The 17967-nt window shown below is 46.4% G+C and overlaps 1 long non-coding RNA gene across 1 annotated transcript; it reads left to right on the top strand.

Moving 5' to 3' along the window:
• The first annotated feature begins 7334 nt into the window (after positions 1–7334).
• Positions 7335–10373, top strand: LOC149366513 (uncharacterized). Its single transcript, XR_016285720.1, has 2 exons — positions 7335–7463; positions 10078–10373. It is a non-coding gene; the product is annotated as an uncharacterized LOC149366513 (long non-coding RNA).
• Positions 10374–17967: the final 7594 nt, after the last annotated feature.

The following is a 17967-nucleotide window of genomic DNA, read 5'->3' as shown; positions in this document are numbered from 1 at the left end:
TAGCGAAAACAGGTATGTAATTCTGATTGCTAATATGTAGGCTACAATAATCTGTAATATAGTTTAATCAAGTCATGTTTGTTTAAGTTTACAGAAAGGAAACTGAGATGTTGATACTTCGCGGGGTAACTTTGTGACACGCCAACTGTCACAAAGTTACCCCGCTCTGTTTTTAATTTAAATTATATGTTGTTGTTGTTTTATTTTTCAGCGTTTAAGAGAGATGAGGAATTATAAACGGAAGCTTGGTGCACGGCCGTACCAAAATTATACCGAAGAAACGTTGAATAATGCCGTTCAGTTGGTCCTTTCAAAGAAATTGTCATTGAGGGCAGCATCTGAAAGGTTCGTGAGTACTATTAAAACATCTTTTTTTTCTTGTTTTTAGGTCCTTACCTACGCATTACCGTTACGTATGTCTTATGTGTTGTTTGTTTTTCCTGTTAGGTTCAATATTCATCGGAACACCTTGTGGTTGAAGACCAAACAGGCTCGGGGTTTACTCGATCGACCGGCTCAAAAAGTTGGTTGCCAACCTGTTTTTACGGAAGAGGAGGAGCAGAGGTTGATTGCTCATGCAATCGCAATGTCTTCCTTTGGCTTCCCAATGACAAAGTTTGACATGCGTTGTGTAGTGAAAGCGTATCTCGACCGAACGGGAAGAAAAGTGTCCGCTTTTAAAGATGGCAACTTTCCCGGTAAGGAGTGGGCAAACTCTTTTATGAAACGGCACAAAGATATCCTCTCTGAACGCGTGTCAAAAAACATCACATATGCAAGGGCCTCAACGGATGCAGAAGTGATTGACACGTTTTTTGGCCATCTGGAGAAAGAGCTAGCTGGTATTCCGGGCGAGAACGTTTGGAACTACGACGAAACAAATGTACAGGATGATCCAGGGAGCCAAAAAGTCATAACTAGAAGAGGAGCTAAATATCCGGAAAAAATTCAAAACGCATCAAAAGCCTGTACTTCGATTATGGTTTGTGGAAGTGCTGCGGGAGAGTTGGCTCCACTTTACGTCAATTACAAAGCAGAAAAGCTTTGGTCAACATGGACAGAAAATGGACCAAAGGGGGCCCGGTACAATCGAACGAAATCTGGTTGGTTCGATCACCAGGTTTTTGAAGATTGGTTCATGTCACTCATGCTCCCCATATTGAAAAAGCAAGATGGACCAAAAGCTCTGATCGGTGACAATTTGAGTTCCCACATTAGCCTCGAAGTGCTTCGTCTGTGCGAAGAAAACAATGTGAAGTTCATCGCGCTCCCACCGAATGCGACTCATCTACTCCAGCCTCTCGATGTCGCCGTTTTTCGTAGCCTGAAGATAATTTGGCGTTCACTTTTGGCGGAATGGAAACAGTCAACATCTGGAAGCCGCTGCACATCCGTGCCAAAGGACGAATTGCCCGGTCTACTAAAAAAAATGGCGATCAAATTGGAGGAAAATATTAAAACAAACCTGAAGTCAGGGTTCCGGAAGACCGGGATTTTCCCGCTGGACAAGACCGAGGTTCTTCAACGGCTTCCGAAATCAGTCCTCGAGGAAAGCTTGAAATCCATGACAGACGTCGTAGGGGATGTGTTCTTGGAGGAATTAAATAAAAAAAGAAAAGAGGTGACTGGAAAGCGGGCCACCAAAAGGAGGAAGATGCTCAACGTCCCAGCGGGGAAAAGCATATCGGTTGCCGAAGTAGAAGAATCCATCAGGACGGGAAAACCGACAACCGGAAAGAAGGGCAGCTCTTCCTCCGGTATCAGAGCTAGACGACCTAGGAAGAGGTCTTCTCTTGAGGACGGCAGCGCAGAAGAAAGCAGTGACAGCGAATCGTCTTCAGATGGTCAGCATGGCGACAACAAAAGGTGGTCGGAAGAAGATACAAGTGATCGCGAGGTACCCTCCGGAAGCAACCTATCGGTAACAGACAGTCCTAGCACTTCCATGATTCCAAATACTAAGAACGCCCCGAGGGTCCGCGGTACGGGTTCCGGAGAAATCACTTTCAAGGCGGATGACTTTGTCGTAGTGAACTTCGAAGGGCAACTTTTCCCGGGAAGAGTGACGGAAGTCAAACCTAAGGGGTACATCGTCAGCACTATGGAGAGGTCCAAAAAGAATTGGAGATGGCCGGACCACGAAGACGCTATTTTGTACTCAAAAGAAGAAGTTTTGTACACAACTGAATCCCCTAAGCCGGTAGGCAAGCGAGGCATCTTTGAAGTAAAAGATCTTGATTGAGGAGGTACATGTATGAATAATTTGTAATACAATTGTTATGTTGCCAGAGCAGAAACCAATTGTAGATAATGTAAATAAACTTTTGATGGGGTAACTTTGTGCCAGTCCTTTTTTCCCAATCATATTCAGGCAAAAACAACGTTGTCACAGAGTTGCCCCACACGACGGGGCAACTTTGTGACAGCTTTTAACCTGGATATAGCCGCTTGTATTAAAGATGCGGATTTGTAGAACATACCGTCGTGTGAGGGAAGGTTTTAGCAACGTTATGTCACTATTCATTCGACTTTATGTTGATAATTGTTCAGCTAGAGAATGAAAATGTACGAAATCTGTCACAAAGTAGCCCCATTTTACGTGTCCACGGTTAAACCACAAACGAGGCAGTACAGGGGTATATGGGCCGGACACCGTTCGAAACACGGGAAGCCCAGAGTAAAATAGGAAGTACGCCTGAGGAAATTGGACGATAAGAAGTGCTAAGGTATTTAAATACCTATACAGAAAGATCGCTGACATTCAGTGGCTGAATCGGACTAGGAAACTCACCAGTAAGCATGCAGGAAACAACGACGCAGAAATGAAGAGCTTTGAACAAGAGGTAATAAACACGGATGGTAGTTACAACTGGATTAATTCAGTGGAATAAAGCACACTTCAGCAATACTTAGAGACTGCAAAAGGCAGATCAGGAAGATAGGAATTGTTTTGTGATAACTCAAAAGTAAGTGCCTTACTCTTTAAAGCTAGATTAGGGTGTCTTGGAACATGAGGCTACTAAAAGAAATTTAACCAAGAAGATGACACATGTGTAGCCCTGCGGATACACCGCTTGTAAGGGGCACACGTTTTCTCAACCGGGTTTGAATTGTACTCTTAGATACTTGCTCCGTGTGAATTCCCTTCGGTAGAGCTTCTTCGCTGTATGAAAATAAGAGAAAGGTTGCATCTCTAATTTCTAGCTCACCTGATGCGGACGTTATTCATAATGACCTATTTATCAAGTATAGGAATCGCACACAATATGACGTCAGCTATCGGAGAGGGTTTCGGATCGGATCTGTGGTGACAGCCGGTAATTGAGCTCAGCTTGAGTAGTCGCGCCTGATTTCTTAGAAATACATGTATGTGCCCTCGTTAAACCGCATCATGTGAACAACGCATTGCCTCCTTAAAGGCAAACTGAAAGAATATATATAGCCGCATAAAATGCCATTCCTCAAAAGCTTGTCATGAGCGACCGGGTAAAAGAAAAGTTCAAAACCATAACTCTAGTGAGCATGTGAGAAATGGTGCATAAAAAATTAAGTTTTTCAAAATGACCCGCTGAATAAATCGGAGAGGATACTTAAGCTACAACTTAAGGGTACGACGCGATCGCATGATGGGTCAGTTGCCTTACTTGAAGAATTGTTAAGATCCCTGGGAGTCCTCATACCTCTCCTGGCGCAGTGGTGCAGCGGTTAAGTGATGCACCACTGCCCTGCGATGGAGCCGCCGCGGTGGCTCAGTGAATATGCAGTTGCGCCTCGTTATAACGAAATCAAAGGGACCCGGCGATTACTTCGTTATAGCCCGTGTTGTGACCCTGTTTGCAAGGGGGAGTCGTCATTCGTTCGTTATATCCATTATTTCTTCTGATAGTTTCGTTGTAGCGAAGTTTGACCGTATATAGCCGTCCCTTGTTCTACTCTTTATGTGCCGGCCGGGTTAACCTGTGCTGCACTGACCCGCAAATACAATCGAACTCCGTTATAACGAAATAATGGCTATAACGAAGGAATGACGATTCCTTGATTAAGCATGGCCAACGCGGGCTACAACGAAGCTGCCTGGCCTAAGGGTTAACCCGTGCGGCATTAACCCGCAGATACAGTCGAACCCCGTTATAACGAAATAATGGATATAACGATGGAATGACGATTCCCTCTTGCAAGTATGGTCAACACGGGCTACCATGAAGCTGCCTGCACCTGCACTATAAAGGCTTCTCTACTAAGGTTTCCACTAGAGAAGCGTGCCGCCGCGGTGGCTCAGTGGTTATGGTGCTCGGCTGCTGTCCCGAAAGACGCGGGTTCGACCCCGGCCGCGGCGTTCGAATTTCGATGGAGCTGAAATTCTAGAGGCCCGTGTGCTGTGCGGTGTCAGTGCACTCTAAAGAACCCCAGGTTGTCGAAATTTCCGGAGCCCTTTACTACGGCGTCCCCCATAGCCTGAGTCGCTTTGGCACGTTAAACACCGATGCACCAATAAACCAAACTGCCCTGTGATGGCAAGTGCTTACAGCGCTGGGCCTTGTGCGTCCCAGATTGGTCTTCCCAAACGAAGAATTGGGCCACTATAGGAAGTTTGCTCACAATCCAGTGCCGCAGGTTGTGACGACTCCGCAAGATCACGTGACGGTGTCCCACCTGCCTCGTTGGTTGTTCTCTGGGAACCAACCTGCCAGAGTCACGTTAGTGATATTTCGCCCACAACGCCAGCGCCGGATTTTCTCGACAACGGGACCTTTAAGGATATAGCGTTAAAAAGTGGTCATTTCCGACAACCGCAATTTGCTTGCACCTGAGAGCACTCACGCTCATTCGTGGGGAGCATGGTTGTGGCAGGTTGGCGGTTTGTTGTTGCCTGTAGCAAGGACACCGTAATAGGACGGAGATAGTGACCATGCACTACAAGCGACGGATACGCCCAATCGCACGAATGTGCCGTTCGAGCACAGGAGAGACGCTGCACGTAGAAACGCTTTATGTTTGGGTGGCGGTTGCAAAGAATACGGAACCAATATAAAGTTTCGGGGCAATATTTGAAGCGCGTTTTTGTTGCGAAAGCAACACTACGCGAATCACCGAGCCATTTCGCGGAGCTGACGAAAGGCCATACTGCGCATGCGCGAGGATCAGTGACGTCACACGGCGCACTGGCGCGCTGCGGTGCCGCCGCGCTCGCCAGTTGCGCATGCGCAGTAGCGGTGCATAGCTAGCGTGCCGGGGCCGCCGCCGCTCTCGCGCGCTCTCCATCGCCTATCTCTCTCTCTCCTCGTTGCTTTCGCAATCCTCCAGGTTTAACCAGAGCTAAACCACTGCCAATTTTTTCGACCGGCATGGCAACAGCTACCTAGCTACAGTCATATGCGATCGCGTGATGCGCATTTTGAACTCAAGCTTTGTGCATGCAGCCTACCGTGATCGCGTTAGAACAATGCTCACGGACAAGTACAACGTTATCGTTTCGCTGTGCACTCAGCTAATAACAAGCGGGATTCCCCTCAGTTGCAATCGCGTGGAACAAACAAGAGGCGTTGAAGCGATTCTTATTTTATCTAGACATTCGCAGAGATGACTTATGATAGCTTTCGACGGTTCAAATAGAAATTTTCCGGTCATTCTCTATCAGACATATCACTCTAAATATAGATTCTACCTGCGCTGTTCGCGTGAGTGTCACTTCCAAGGTACAATGCGCTCACGACAAGACGCACGACATAACACGTCGAGTGGAGTGTTTATTTGTCCCCCTGCAGTAGTCGAGGAAGTCATACAGTTATTTCAAAGGGTGTTCGAGTGCACGCTATGAGAACACAGCGTCCAAGTCAAAACGGAAAGAATGCTCAGAAATATCTGCTTTTATCTGTCTCTGCTTTACTCCCTCAAAAAGAAAATCACGTCGGTTTTTCTGTATAAAAAGAGCTCCCAGTGTCGGTATATCACTCACAACACCGAGTTATCACGTGCAGAGTGAACCAAGAGGTAAGGAATGCTATGTGTACTAAGCCAATTATTTTGTCCTCAGTGAAGCTATGTTTGGCTTCGTTCTTGCTGTAATAGCTGTTCATCAGCAAAGAACGGTTCCGGGCCACCGGGCTAAAGCAAGTGAAACTTTATTTCAAAACGAACTAAAAATTGAACCCGATTGCGTTGCAGATTTCGGAGCTCAGTAGGATATCCGTAAAGCTTTGGTTATTTATGCATCGCTTTATAACGCCTTCGTGATGAATAACGCGATCAAATTAAAAGCCAGGAACTTCTAAATTACCATATACATAGTTAGCGAGAACCATAGCATCGCTGAACCCGAAACAAGGGCTTTTGTGACTGCTCCGTAGAAAGTATTCATAAGGCTGAAAGGATACCTTTGTATCACTTCACGAAAGGTGTTGATAAAAACAACGTTACTGAAACATATAAACTTTAATTGACTTCCCTGTCGTGGAAATACAAAAGGGCGGTAATGCAGCCACAAAATGCTGCGACAAATTGCTCCTGTTTGTCTTCGGCTTGAGCCTTTGTGACAGTTAACCTGCCTTGTGTTTTCACTAATAGAAGGCGCAACGCAGATGCACTCGTTTCGTTTGATTCAATGGCGGACTTTAGTAGCCTTCTCAAAGTGTATTTTCAGCGGCCTGGGATTAATTTTGGTCATTATTGCAGTGTGTGCGTGTGAGTGTGTGTGTGTGTGGGGGGGGGGGTCAATGCCTGAATTTTTGTTATTTATTTATTGCATGTTTCATTTATACTGTATATTCATTTCATTTTATTGTTTGTTTATATATCTTTCCTATTTCCCTCAGTTAAAATTAGTATTTGTTATTGCATATAAAACCTGAATTGAAATAAACAGCTTTATAAAAATGGACAGAATAGGAATTATCAACAGCACTAGAAAAGCTTGGGCATAGCCTGTTTCAGTTCTTACCTATTCTCATGAATAGAAGCCAGCCAATCAACGAGTTCCGTTTGCACAGAATTTTCGTTTATTTATTTATTTGTACCTCACAGACCATGAGGTACAAATATTCTAGTTTATTATTTCGGTATGGTCCTTCTCATTGAGGTTGCACGTCAATGAGAAGGACCATACCGAAATAATAAACTAGAATAATGGCACAACGAACGCGGTACAGGGAAATTAATACACGAAAGGAACACGAAGTTGATCCAGAACGGAGTAAAAGTAACAACTGAACACATAAATTGAAAATACAAACAGAAATGGTACGCGGATTTGCGAAAAGTGATGACCAAGTACAACTCAAACAGTTGTATACATCGGAAAACAGTATTTAGAGAAAGTGGGACCATAGCGCATATATTTTCAGCGCAGTGGAAGAAGCCGTGCCATTTCATCAGATTGCGTTTGAGCACCCCGTCTTTCCCAACGCAGCGAGTCAACATGAAAGCCTACCTTATCTTGGCACTCATCATCTTCGGAGACCTGTGCCGTAAGTGAAAATGCGCCTTTAGTCACGCATTCATCACTTCATCTGTGTTTTGAACGCCTGCCCCCATCCTTTATGAATCTGGTTACATGCGGAGAAAGTTCTTTTGTTTTCATAAGTGATAAGAACACAATGCGGATTCCATCGCCTGATAACGAAACTTGCGCTGCTTTATGCATCTAAATCTTAGTTTCTTTTGGGCTTCTTGTAATGTGACGTTGTTTCATGCGGGCCTTTTAGCTCTTTGGGCCTAATATGCCTAAAGTTTTGTGTTTTCTATGTAGCTGTTGCGTAACCAGAGTTTTCAGCACTCCTTTATTACTTGCGTGTTTCGCCAGCGTCGACTTGAACTTCTATAAACACTATGGGATGAGCCCAAGGAACATGCAGGTGACGCGACGTGACGCAGTCAGTACTTAAGACCAACCAGAAACTTACTTCGAGTGTGGAAGCGGGAAGGTGGCAGAAACACTCGCGGAACAGCACGCAACGCTGAGTGTGGTCATGCAAAAACGTACGAAATAGAAAAGTAAAGTACACGTTCAAATCGCAGCTTACGGTCTTTTAACTGCCACAGTGAAAACTGATAGAGTTGCAGTCAAATCCCAGTGCCCCCCCCCCCCCCCCCCCCCCCGACGTAAATCAGTGGCTACGATGACGGGCTGCTCACTGGTAGCGTGATTGAATATCGGCCAGGAGTAGAAAACTTCCGTATGCAGCACTACCCAGCGAATACCGACCGCAGCGCCAATTCCTCCCATAGCGGCCGGAGGGAAGCTAATTAGAGCGTCATATCGTCGTGATGACAACGGTATCTAGCAGGAAAAAAAACTACACACCGGAGGAGGATTCGAACTACCGCAGTCAAAGAAAGAGCTGCTTCGTACAGCGGTCACCTCCATGGGTCACCCACACAATTCGACCACGGCCGCAGCCTTATCGCTCGCGTGGGAAGCATCAGTTCTCCACCAGTCGCTAGGGGCGCTGCAGTAGTTCAAACCGAAACTAACAGGAGTTTCTTACCACTTTCTCGGCTGCGGCGCCTGCATTTCGATGGACGCGAGAACCTCCGTGTAGTGCGCGATGCGAGCGGATGGTAAAAATTCCCAGGTGGCCGAAAGTAATCCAGAGCCCGCCGCAGCGGCTACACGAACCATACAATACCGGTGAAGTTCCAGTGGACCGAAATAATGAAGTTGCTAGTGGAGTTGAATTCTTTTTTGTGGTTTCAAGTCGTTATTTTTAACAGATACGTATGAAGGCGAGCAACTTCATTTGCTTCGAAGTTGCGGCATATCAGCGATCGAGAGTGCGCCTTTCTCAATATCCAGAACCTGGCAACCGCCTATTCTTGGCCTTTGTGCGAACTTCCAGATTTGTTCTGAGCGCCTTCGAGCAAGCGTAATCTCTTGCTTCAACAATGTGTACATCTCTTTATTGAAAGCGCGGAAAAAGACGAATTTCAGGGATCTGCCCGAGTAGTTTTAGAGTCGTGGTGCTTTTTAATTTTTTATCGTTATATTTTGGTGACCGATGTCCTTTTAGTCTGACTAATCTTGAGAAAATGAAGGGGCTGAGAGGACAATTTTATCAGATTTCTGTTTTCTCTAAAATTTGATTCTAGTGTTTGTGGCTCTACTGGCGTTTGATCGGTAGCAAAATGCGTAGTTATTAGAGGGACATTGTTATTTGAAAAGGAAATATTTTTCCCCGCGTATGGATTCAATCTCCCGACGTTCATAACGCTTAGTCTATTACGGACTCAATGATTGCTCGTTCGAGTGGTCGTCGGTGTTGTCATGCTTCAGATCCACATTCTAAAAAAATAATTACATTATCGCAGTGTGCTCACGAAAGGGCTGGTAGCGGCTATACCTGTGTTTCATTTTTCGTCTCCAGCTTGTAAGATCTTACTAGCCTCTTTGTCATTCGAACACGTACAGCAATCAATCGATGCAGGCCAACAGCTAGTTGTCCTTCATGTGGCTTTAAGAAGGAAAGAAATTGACCTAGCCGTTAGAAGATATGGGCAGTACTTTTTTTATGTTGATTATACCTCGTATGCTGGTTTCGTTTGTGCAGTCTCAGCCATAATATTAAGGAGCATGATTCAGTGATCAAACACTTCTCACATCATGCGTTGCGAAAATCATGACCCCTTAAGGCCATCATAGCTTCTCTATGGAAGGGTGAGGAAATGTCAAAAGCCGAAGCGTGCTTCGTAATATTTTGGTCGCACCTGTGACCAAAGCAGCGTAAGCGGCTGCTTTGAGCCAGGCGCAAAATGCCAAAAAGCTAGTGTGAAGTGTGCGAAACGTTGGAGCACGTTAATGAATTCCGCGAGGTTGAAATCAATACGAAGCGCTTCACTAAGACCTTCGACATAGCCCACCTCTATCTTCGAAGTGTTAAACTCCAAACACCATAGAATATCACGTCGTCTAAAGCGCCACATGTATGGTTAAAATCTCAGAAAATAAAAAGAAATCGAGTTGGAGTTTTACACCACCGTTCCTCAAAATAGCGCTTACTTCAATCTGTTATTCTGTTCTGCTCATTTTCAGAGAGGTAACTTATGTGGGCTCTTTCGGCGCCGGTGTTTTGTTGTTCTCTGCAGAAATCCAAGCTGCAGCGCTGATGGAGACGGAAAAGTCTGACGGCGATGTGCAGGAGCGTCCAGAAAAAATATCCAGCTACATGGAGCAACATCGGGAGGATGTGAAGGAAATTGTGAAGCTCCTCAAGGCTTCCAGTAACACCGTAAATGATGGAACGGAACCACAGGTTTACCTTGGCGTGATTCCTGATAACTTTAAAGGGTTTGCTGAAGCGCTTAGAAAACTTTTTGGATAAGCATCTCTAAATCTGCTTCTTATTTTTGGAATTGAATAAACAAGTCTATGCCGATGGTAATCGGACTAGGTGTGACGTATCTTACCCCAGAGCACGGAAAAATGTTCAGTCGCGATGAGTAGAAGCGGTCATCATCACCGGATGAAAATGAATTAACAAGGGGAAAACACGTGCAAAACAAGGAGGTGTAAAGCGCATTTCGGATGGAATATTAAAAGTGATGAAACCAATGCATGAAAACATGGCCGAAAAGAGGCGAAGATAAAATAAGAACAACGTAAAAGCGGTTAAAAGGGTGCAACTGAAAACCATCATCATTCATAAAGCGATGAGTAAGGACATTAAGCACATTATTTTGGAGGTCAATTGTCCCAACCTTGCCTTCACTACAGGGCTCCCTCAGGAACGCAGTTTTCGTTTCCTCGATCTGGTGTTGAGGCTTATCGTCAAACACGTCCGCTGGGGATACGAACAGGGACGCCGGAAGTGTATTTTCAGGAGGGGGAGGGGGGGGGGGGGGGGGCTCGAACAAGTTTTTACTTGTTTTTTTTGTTTATGTACTTAGGTTTTTCAGATATTACAATCCAAGTTTGGCTCGAGAGAATAATTAACTGCGAGGAAAAAAATTCTTTTTCTTACGCAATGTTTCTTTGATCGCTAGATGGTGCATATATATTATACAAGCATTCACAAGAAAATAAATAAAAAACGATTTTTCAGTGCGCACATTTTTATTGACATTTGACAAATTTACATATTTAGGCCTTCGCGCGTGAACAAAACCATAGCATAAAAGAACAGTTTAAATACCACAATACACGTAATCGCGCTACAGTACATGTATACAGTTCCTAATAATGCACACAAGCAGGAGACATTTCGGACAGTGCTGCTCATTCTAGGTGCTTAGGCGGGACCAAAGATTGCTGCTTGCTCCGCTGTTCTGCTCACAAACTCCTTGATGACGTTGTCTAAACTTAGGAGCGGCGTTATTTCTTTGTGTATACGCAAAATCAGATGATGCGATAACCTCTTTTGAGTCGTTCGGTTGCGCAAATACGTTTTCATTCTGGGCAGAGCACTAAAAGAGCGTTCCCCAGAAGCGACAAACGCTGGTATGGAAAACAGAATCTGAACATACCTCACGACCTGATCCATCAACTCGCGCATGTTTGCGATTGCCTTTGTCGGATCTCCAAAATTCCCAGAGTTGTGGTAGAATCAGCACCGTGTAGAAGAGTTGGTAATAACATAAACTGCGCCGAGAGTCTGCAGAAGTCAAAATCAACTGCATGCACTCCCAAAGCTGCCTCTAGTTCATCTGCTGTATACTGACTACCTCCAGCGGCTCTGGTTAAGATGTCTTCTAGTTTTACGAGCTGTTCCATGCCCGGCTGCTCACAACGCTGTTTTGTTTCCCTTATGATTCGGTCGGCAGTAGCGAAATACTCCTTGAGCAGCGCCGCCTTAACGTCAAGTGCAACTAGCTGGACAGGTCTATCAGTCGTCTCATACCACGCAGGAGGTTTTGTCGGCCTTGATATACGAGGTTCCTTCAGGCCTAGGCGTGCTGCTGTCGTGCTCGTGTGCTGCCACAGCTTCTCAAAAACAGTTTCAGAGCGCAACTGGGAGATCGCCTTGCAGAGAGCCTCAGCTGCCTTTTTTGCACCTGCGGCGCAATATTTTGAGCTCTGGAGAGCCCTTGCTAGTTCTTCACAAGGCCCAAAGAAGGCTACGGGTATGTCGATACCTGACAAGGTTTCAAATTTCTGCAAAAGCCGATCGTAAACTCTGAAAATAGCCTTGCTGCTTTCGGTCACTGAACCTGGTGTCTGCAAGAGCTCATTGAGCGTGTCTTCGACTCTGGCGTAATTCTCAACGAATCGTTGCATCGACGTGACTCTAACGGTCCATCGCGTCGGGCAAAGCGGCAGTAAGTTATCTGGCCTTGATCCACTCTCCACAGCTGACTCGCGTCCTGTAGGAAGTGCTGTGTTAGCATAAACACTTTTGCGCTTCTTGGAGTCGAGGACTGCGTTGGAAACGTCCTTAACAGTGCTAAGAGCGTCTCCAATTATGTCGCAACTCCTGCTGACCTTTTGCAGTACCAGATGTAAACAGTGATTACTGCAATGCAGATAGAATGAGCGTGTGCTCACAGTTGCTAAGTCTTTTTTGCACACCAAAAAATCGACCGGACATATTCGCCGCCCCATCGAAGCAGTGGCCACGTACACAGTGAAAGTCTAGGCCTACGCGCAAAATCATGTCCTTGATGGCCGAGTGCAGGGTCTCAGATCTGCTGTCAGGCGCGTTATACAGGCCGAGATACTCTTCCCAAACTTCGAGATTATCGCTCTGCACCCACCGCACGCAAAAGGTGAACTGCTGGTCACCATTTACATCGGTTGTTCCATCAGCAATGATACGAAAAAGTGGACTAGACTTCGCGTCCTCCACAATTCTTGTTGCACACTATGGGCCATAATCTTTATAAGCTCATTCTGCATGTCACCGCTCACACATTTATTTCTCTTAGTCATCCACGTCTTAAGGGCCGGGACATCCTCCGATCTCTCGTCGAGCAAATCGAGCAAATTTCCATCACATTTACCCCGTCCTCGAAGAGCTTGACCTGTGCGGCAAAGGCAGCGCACAGAGCTAACTATGACACGAAGTGCTGCCCTGTCCTCCTGCCGCTCTTTGTTGTATTGCTGCGAAAGGAGACGCAAAACAGGAATACATGACAACTTTCGGTCACCGAGGCCAAGTGAAAGTTTCTATTTTCATGTCACTGGAACTGCTCGATAGCTTTTTTCCACTTGTTAAAACCAACTTAATGAAAGCTGGTTGCATACTTCCAGCACTGTCCCCTCTTTCATCGAAATGTCGACGGCACTCGTGACACAAGGCTACGTTGCTGTTGCCTCGAAAAAAAAAAAGTCAAAGAAATCGCACAAACCAATCACGTTGGCATGATCTACCACGTCGGTTTCTGCGGAACCTGTAGGTTTCGGCTGGAAGTGACCGACATTCGTATTGAGCTGACTCGCCCTGCCTCGTCGATCTGTTTCTTGAATTCATGAAGGCAATTGGCGAATGCACATTGCTTGTTTCATCAACGCTGGTTCCTCCTGCTGTTCGACGTGAAGGCCCCGGTGTTGGAGCTTCCACAAATGAAATCAAACACATATGGTCACATTTTGCTTTTCACCGCGGACTCCTCCTATTTTCAGCGAATGGTTTTTAAAACATGCGAAATCAAGTTTCTTCAACATTTTCCCCAATCAATGCATTATCAAAAAGGCATTATCATTAGGATAGCAGATAGGTGACTTTTCTTTTGGTTGGAAACACTGAAAAGACTTGCCTGCGAAGCAGTTTGAGGATGGTAGGGACAGCTCGGAATGATGGCTACAGTCATTGCCGAATGGTTGAACATCGACGGTGTTCATGCTGTCGGGACGGGCTGGATTAATTTCTGCAGAAGTAGCGCCATCTGGTAGCGACCGGGAAAAGCGAAGAAGCAAAAAGTGTGGTTGAACGGATGCACTCACACAAATGGAAGTCGGGATGAAACGCTAAGAACTGTAAGATATCGTACCTTGAGATTCTCCTCTTCTTAGGCATGTGCCCTTTTATAGCCGGTATGAAGTAACTGTTGATCTTTTTTGAGGAGGCAAACATTACGTGTAAGGCTGGAATCAATTAAAAAATGCAGGCAGTTTTCAATCGCTGCTCACATAACTGCGATGCGATGAGGCGGACGTCCAGTAAGCAAAAAACACCGGGGGTTACAGGAAACTTAAGCGCCGACTGCCAGGAAAAGCAAAAAAAAAAAAAAAATGCGTACATCATCGTGTACACAAAAACGTACCTAAATATACAGTCAGACATCTGGCTGCAACTTTAATTATGAAGCGTTATATGCTTTAGGCCTGCCTCGGGGACAGATAAAAGTCTGCCAATTTTTTTTCGACTTCAAGCATAGAAACCAAATCCATCAAAACAAATGAAAACAATCATCGAGCTGCTACCATGCAGCACCGCTCTTTTATGACAACTTGACATCGTAAAGTCGTAATGTGCCGATTCGAGATAGAATCTCAGACCAGGCTGTCGCGACTCAACTAGTCGCGATAGTACGATGCGCGTGATAAAAGTGTCTTACATCGTACTGCCACAGATATGGCGACTACCATAGCTGCACCTACAGCGCCAGCACATTTCTATAATTTAACCTGTATGTCTAACGAATATTCTATTTGAAAAGGAGCAAGACTAAGCTGGCATACTCAACTATAATAATAATGTAAGCGTAGATAGAGCAGTACATACCCGAATAAGCCCCCCAAAAGGCTGGAACTGTACACGGAGGTTGACAAACGGCACCTGCCTTCTTTGATCGCAGTGCAAGCTTCCGCCAAGCTCCCTAAAGGTCGACTCCCAAGGCCCTTCAAATGTGGTACTGGAATGCAATTAAGCCAATGGAATGGACCACTTTTCCAGTAACGTCCTGCGCATGCGCAAAACCTCCTCGTCCGCCAATTTTTACGACTGAATTTTTGAATAGGAGATGAGTTCGCTGAACGTGCTTTTCCACGACGTCCTCTCGACGCGACAAACTCCTGCACAATAATGGACCATTTGGGGAAATCTGTAAGTCAGCTTTCCGCAAGGCTTGTTTTCCAACCAAAAGGTCTCGTTCCGAGACGACACTCTCGCATTCTTTGTGCAGTCGGGTTCCCTCTTCTGAGTAACTTCTGGAATAACGCCATTTGACTTCAAGATGGCCCCGAGAGAGGAGGGACCGCTGTCAACCTCCTGTGTCACCGCAGTAGAGATTAGGCAGGAAATGCAAGGAAACAGGCTTTGCTTCCGTGACGGCAGGAGTGGGCTTCCTCATACAGGAAGTCTGCTCGTACTAAACTTAGAATTTTCTGCTGAAAAATTAGACTGACCCGCACCGTCGCGCCAACTTCCTCCCTTTACCCCTCCGTAACCCTAGCCCGAACAATGAACAGCCGTACAGCCCGCCAGCCACTTCATGACGACAAAGACCGGTCTCCTTGGATTTAAAATCAAAAGTTTTCTGCATGAAGGCCATGAGATATGCTTGGCTCGGTCATTATACTACCTTATTTGCATATCAGCGCAGAATGAAACTAGCGAGCAAGTGGCGCTCAGCGTGGTATCTGCGCCAGAGTGTTTTTATTGTTAAAATTGCCTTTGTATGAAAACCAAAATGAGGCCGCAGTACAGAACAATAATGGTGAACACACACGCACGCACGCGCGCACACACACGCGTGCACGCGCACGCACACACACACACACACACACACACGCACACACACACACACACGCACACGCACAAACGCGCACACGCACACACGCACGCACACACGCACACACACACACACACACACACACACACACACACACACGCAAAGTTATCCGGCACCCCTTCGAAAATATGTCAGGGAAAATAGTACACCCATCCGATGGAAAATCTAGTTCATTGTCAATGGCGCCTGCTGATTGGGCCCCAGTTATTCTTACAAAAAGATGAGAAGACTAGAGGGATATTTTCTGGTGTTCCAGCTATCATACTGTTTGACTGTTACCTTGAGCAGCCTATCAGTCACTACCGAGTGGCCAACATAGTCAGTATGGACAGACGTCAGCAGTTCACAGACTGTTTCTACGTCCCTTCTATGCCTCGCGACAATAATGACTCCCGTAATGAAAAAAATAGCCTTCGTTGCCTGCTGTAGATTCCCCGAAGCCGGAACGAAGTGCAAAATGCTTTTCAATGGGAGCGGCAACATTGCGTCCCTTCTTTTCCCAAGCTGGTGAACGAGGTCCTACATAAGTGGTTCACTACGAAAATTACACTTGTTACCTTTAGCCATTGCAAGGAACAACTCAATTTTCGAACCAATGCACTGGTTAGTGCATAATCTTACGCCTAAAACCTCGTAATATCCGAAATGATAAAGTTTGAGGTTTGCGGGCGATGCCGACTCGCTCATGTTTACAGGGGACGGTGCTTCCGAAAAATACTACAATTGGGTGGCTGTATTGGAGAACTAACTATTCTGCATAGCGGTACATCCCGGAACGACAACGCTCCACGCGTTTGGATGACTCGGCCGCAGCAAATGCCGATAAGCCAATCATTGGGTCTGTAACCAGCACTGGGTCTGTGACAACCGCAGAAAATTAAATTTGCGGGGGCTTAGCTTTGGTTAAGCCTGGTAGGTTGCGAAAGCGAGCGCAGCGCCTCTAACGGAAGGAACGCGGCGCGCCGCGTCTAAAGAAGGAACGCAGTGCGCCGCGCCTACAGGTCACGCGTGGCTACCGGCCGCCGCTGCGCGACGACTCGACTTTGTAGCCCATCTCTCACCCTGGTATGACGTGGGCTATGACGTCACTAGGCATGTCACGACGTCAGAGATCATTCTAAATGTCACGCGTGGCTACCGGCCGCCGCTGGGCGACGACTCGACTTGATAGCCCATCTATCACTCTGGTATGACGTGAGGCTATGACGTCACTAGGCATGGCATGACGTCAGAGGTCATTCTAAATGCCTCTCGTGGCTACCGGCCGCCGCTGCGCGACGACTCGACTTGGTAGCCCATCTCTCAGCCTTGTATGACGTCACTAGGCATGGTACGACGTCATAGGTCATTCTAAATGTCACGCGTGGCTACCGGCCGCCGCTGCGGGACGACTCGACTTGGTAGCCCATTTTTCACCCTGGTATGACGTCAGAGGTCATTCTAAAGGTCAAACGTGGCTACCGGCCGCCTCTACGCAGAAGGCCGTTCACGAGCGTAGTATTGCTTTCGCAATAATACAAATACAGGGCAAGTTCCAATGCAGTGTAACGTGTATGACTGCCACTGCATGCAGAGGCTATCGCGAAACCATCCTGGGAGCAATATAAATGACGGGGAAGCGAGAAAGGCCGCACCGTCAGAGACACGTAATTGGAATGCGGGGAAAACAAGCATGTGAATATACGCGTGCACGCACTCATACGCGCGCGCACGCACGTACAGTCGCGAGTAAAAAAAGATTAGCCCACATGACGGAACACCGGAGCGCCGGAATGACAACGCGTGGCGCTGCGGGTGGCGAAGAGGCTGATAACAAGAGTGCCCGGTCGTTCCCATTCTACAGTATTGGGGGGTTCAGCGGACTGTCACGGACCAGGAAAATTACCGGCTAAAAGCAGCGCTATCATCTATTGTTCCCGAGAGTTCCTTTTGACAAACCATCGCGGACATAAAAAAAAACAGTAATAAAAAGAAGCCATGTTTGCCCATGATAAGTGAGCCAAAATAAATGCCGCATGCACTGTCACGTAGGGTCGGCACTTCGACGCTCGGGCGGTGCACGCTTTTTTCTTGCCGTCCCCCCCCCTAGGCTGCAAACATGGAAACGGCCCGATAGGTAGGTCTTCGAACCGCAGCGCCTCGTGGTGAGATATCCCAATTCTGATCGCCGGTGATCTGTGCTAATATTTTTTGCTCGCGACTGTACGCACATTCACACGAAACAACATCCACAAAGTTTTAATCCGAGCTTAGAGGCATAAAAAGCGAAAGCGATAGACCTGACTTGAAAGCTGCTAAATATCGCCG

This window comes from Amblyomma mixtum, chromosome 1 (assembly GCF_055824585.1).
Source record: "Amblyomma mixtum isolate Tamu chromosome 1, ASM5582458v1, whole genome shotgun sequence".
NCBI classification, from domain to species: Eukaryota; Metazoa; Arthropoda; class Arachnida; order Ixodida; family Ixodidae; genus Amblyomma; species Amblyomma mixtum.
This window is presented reverse-complemented; position numbering and strand designations above follow the sequence as displayed.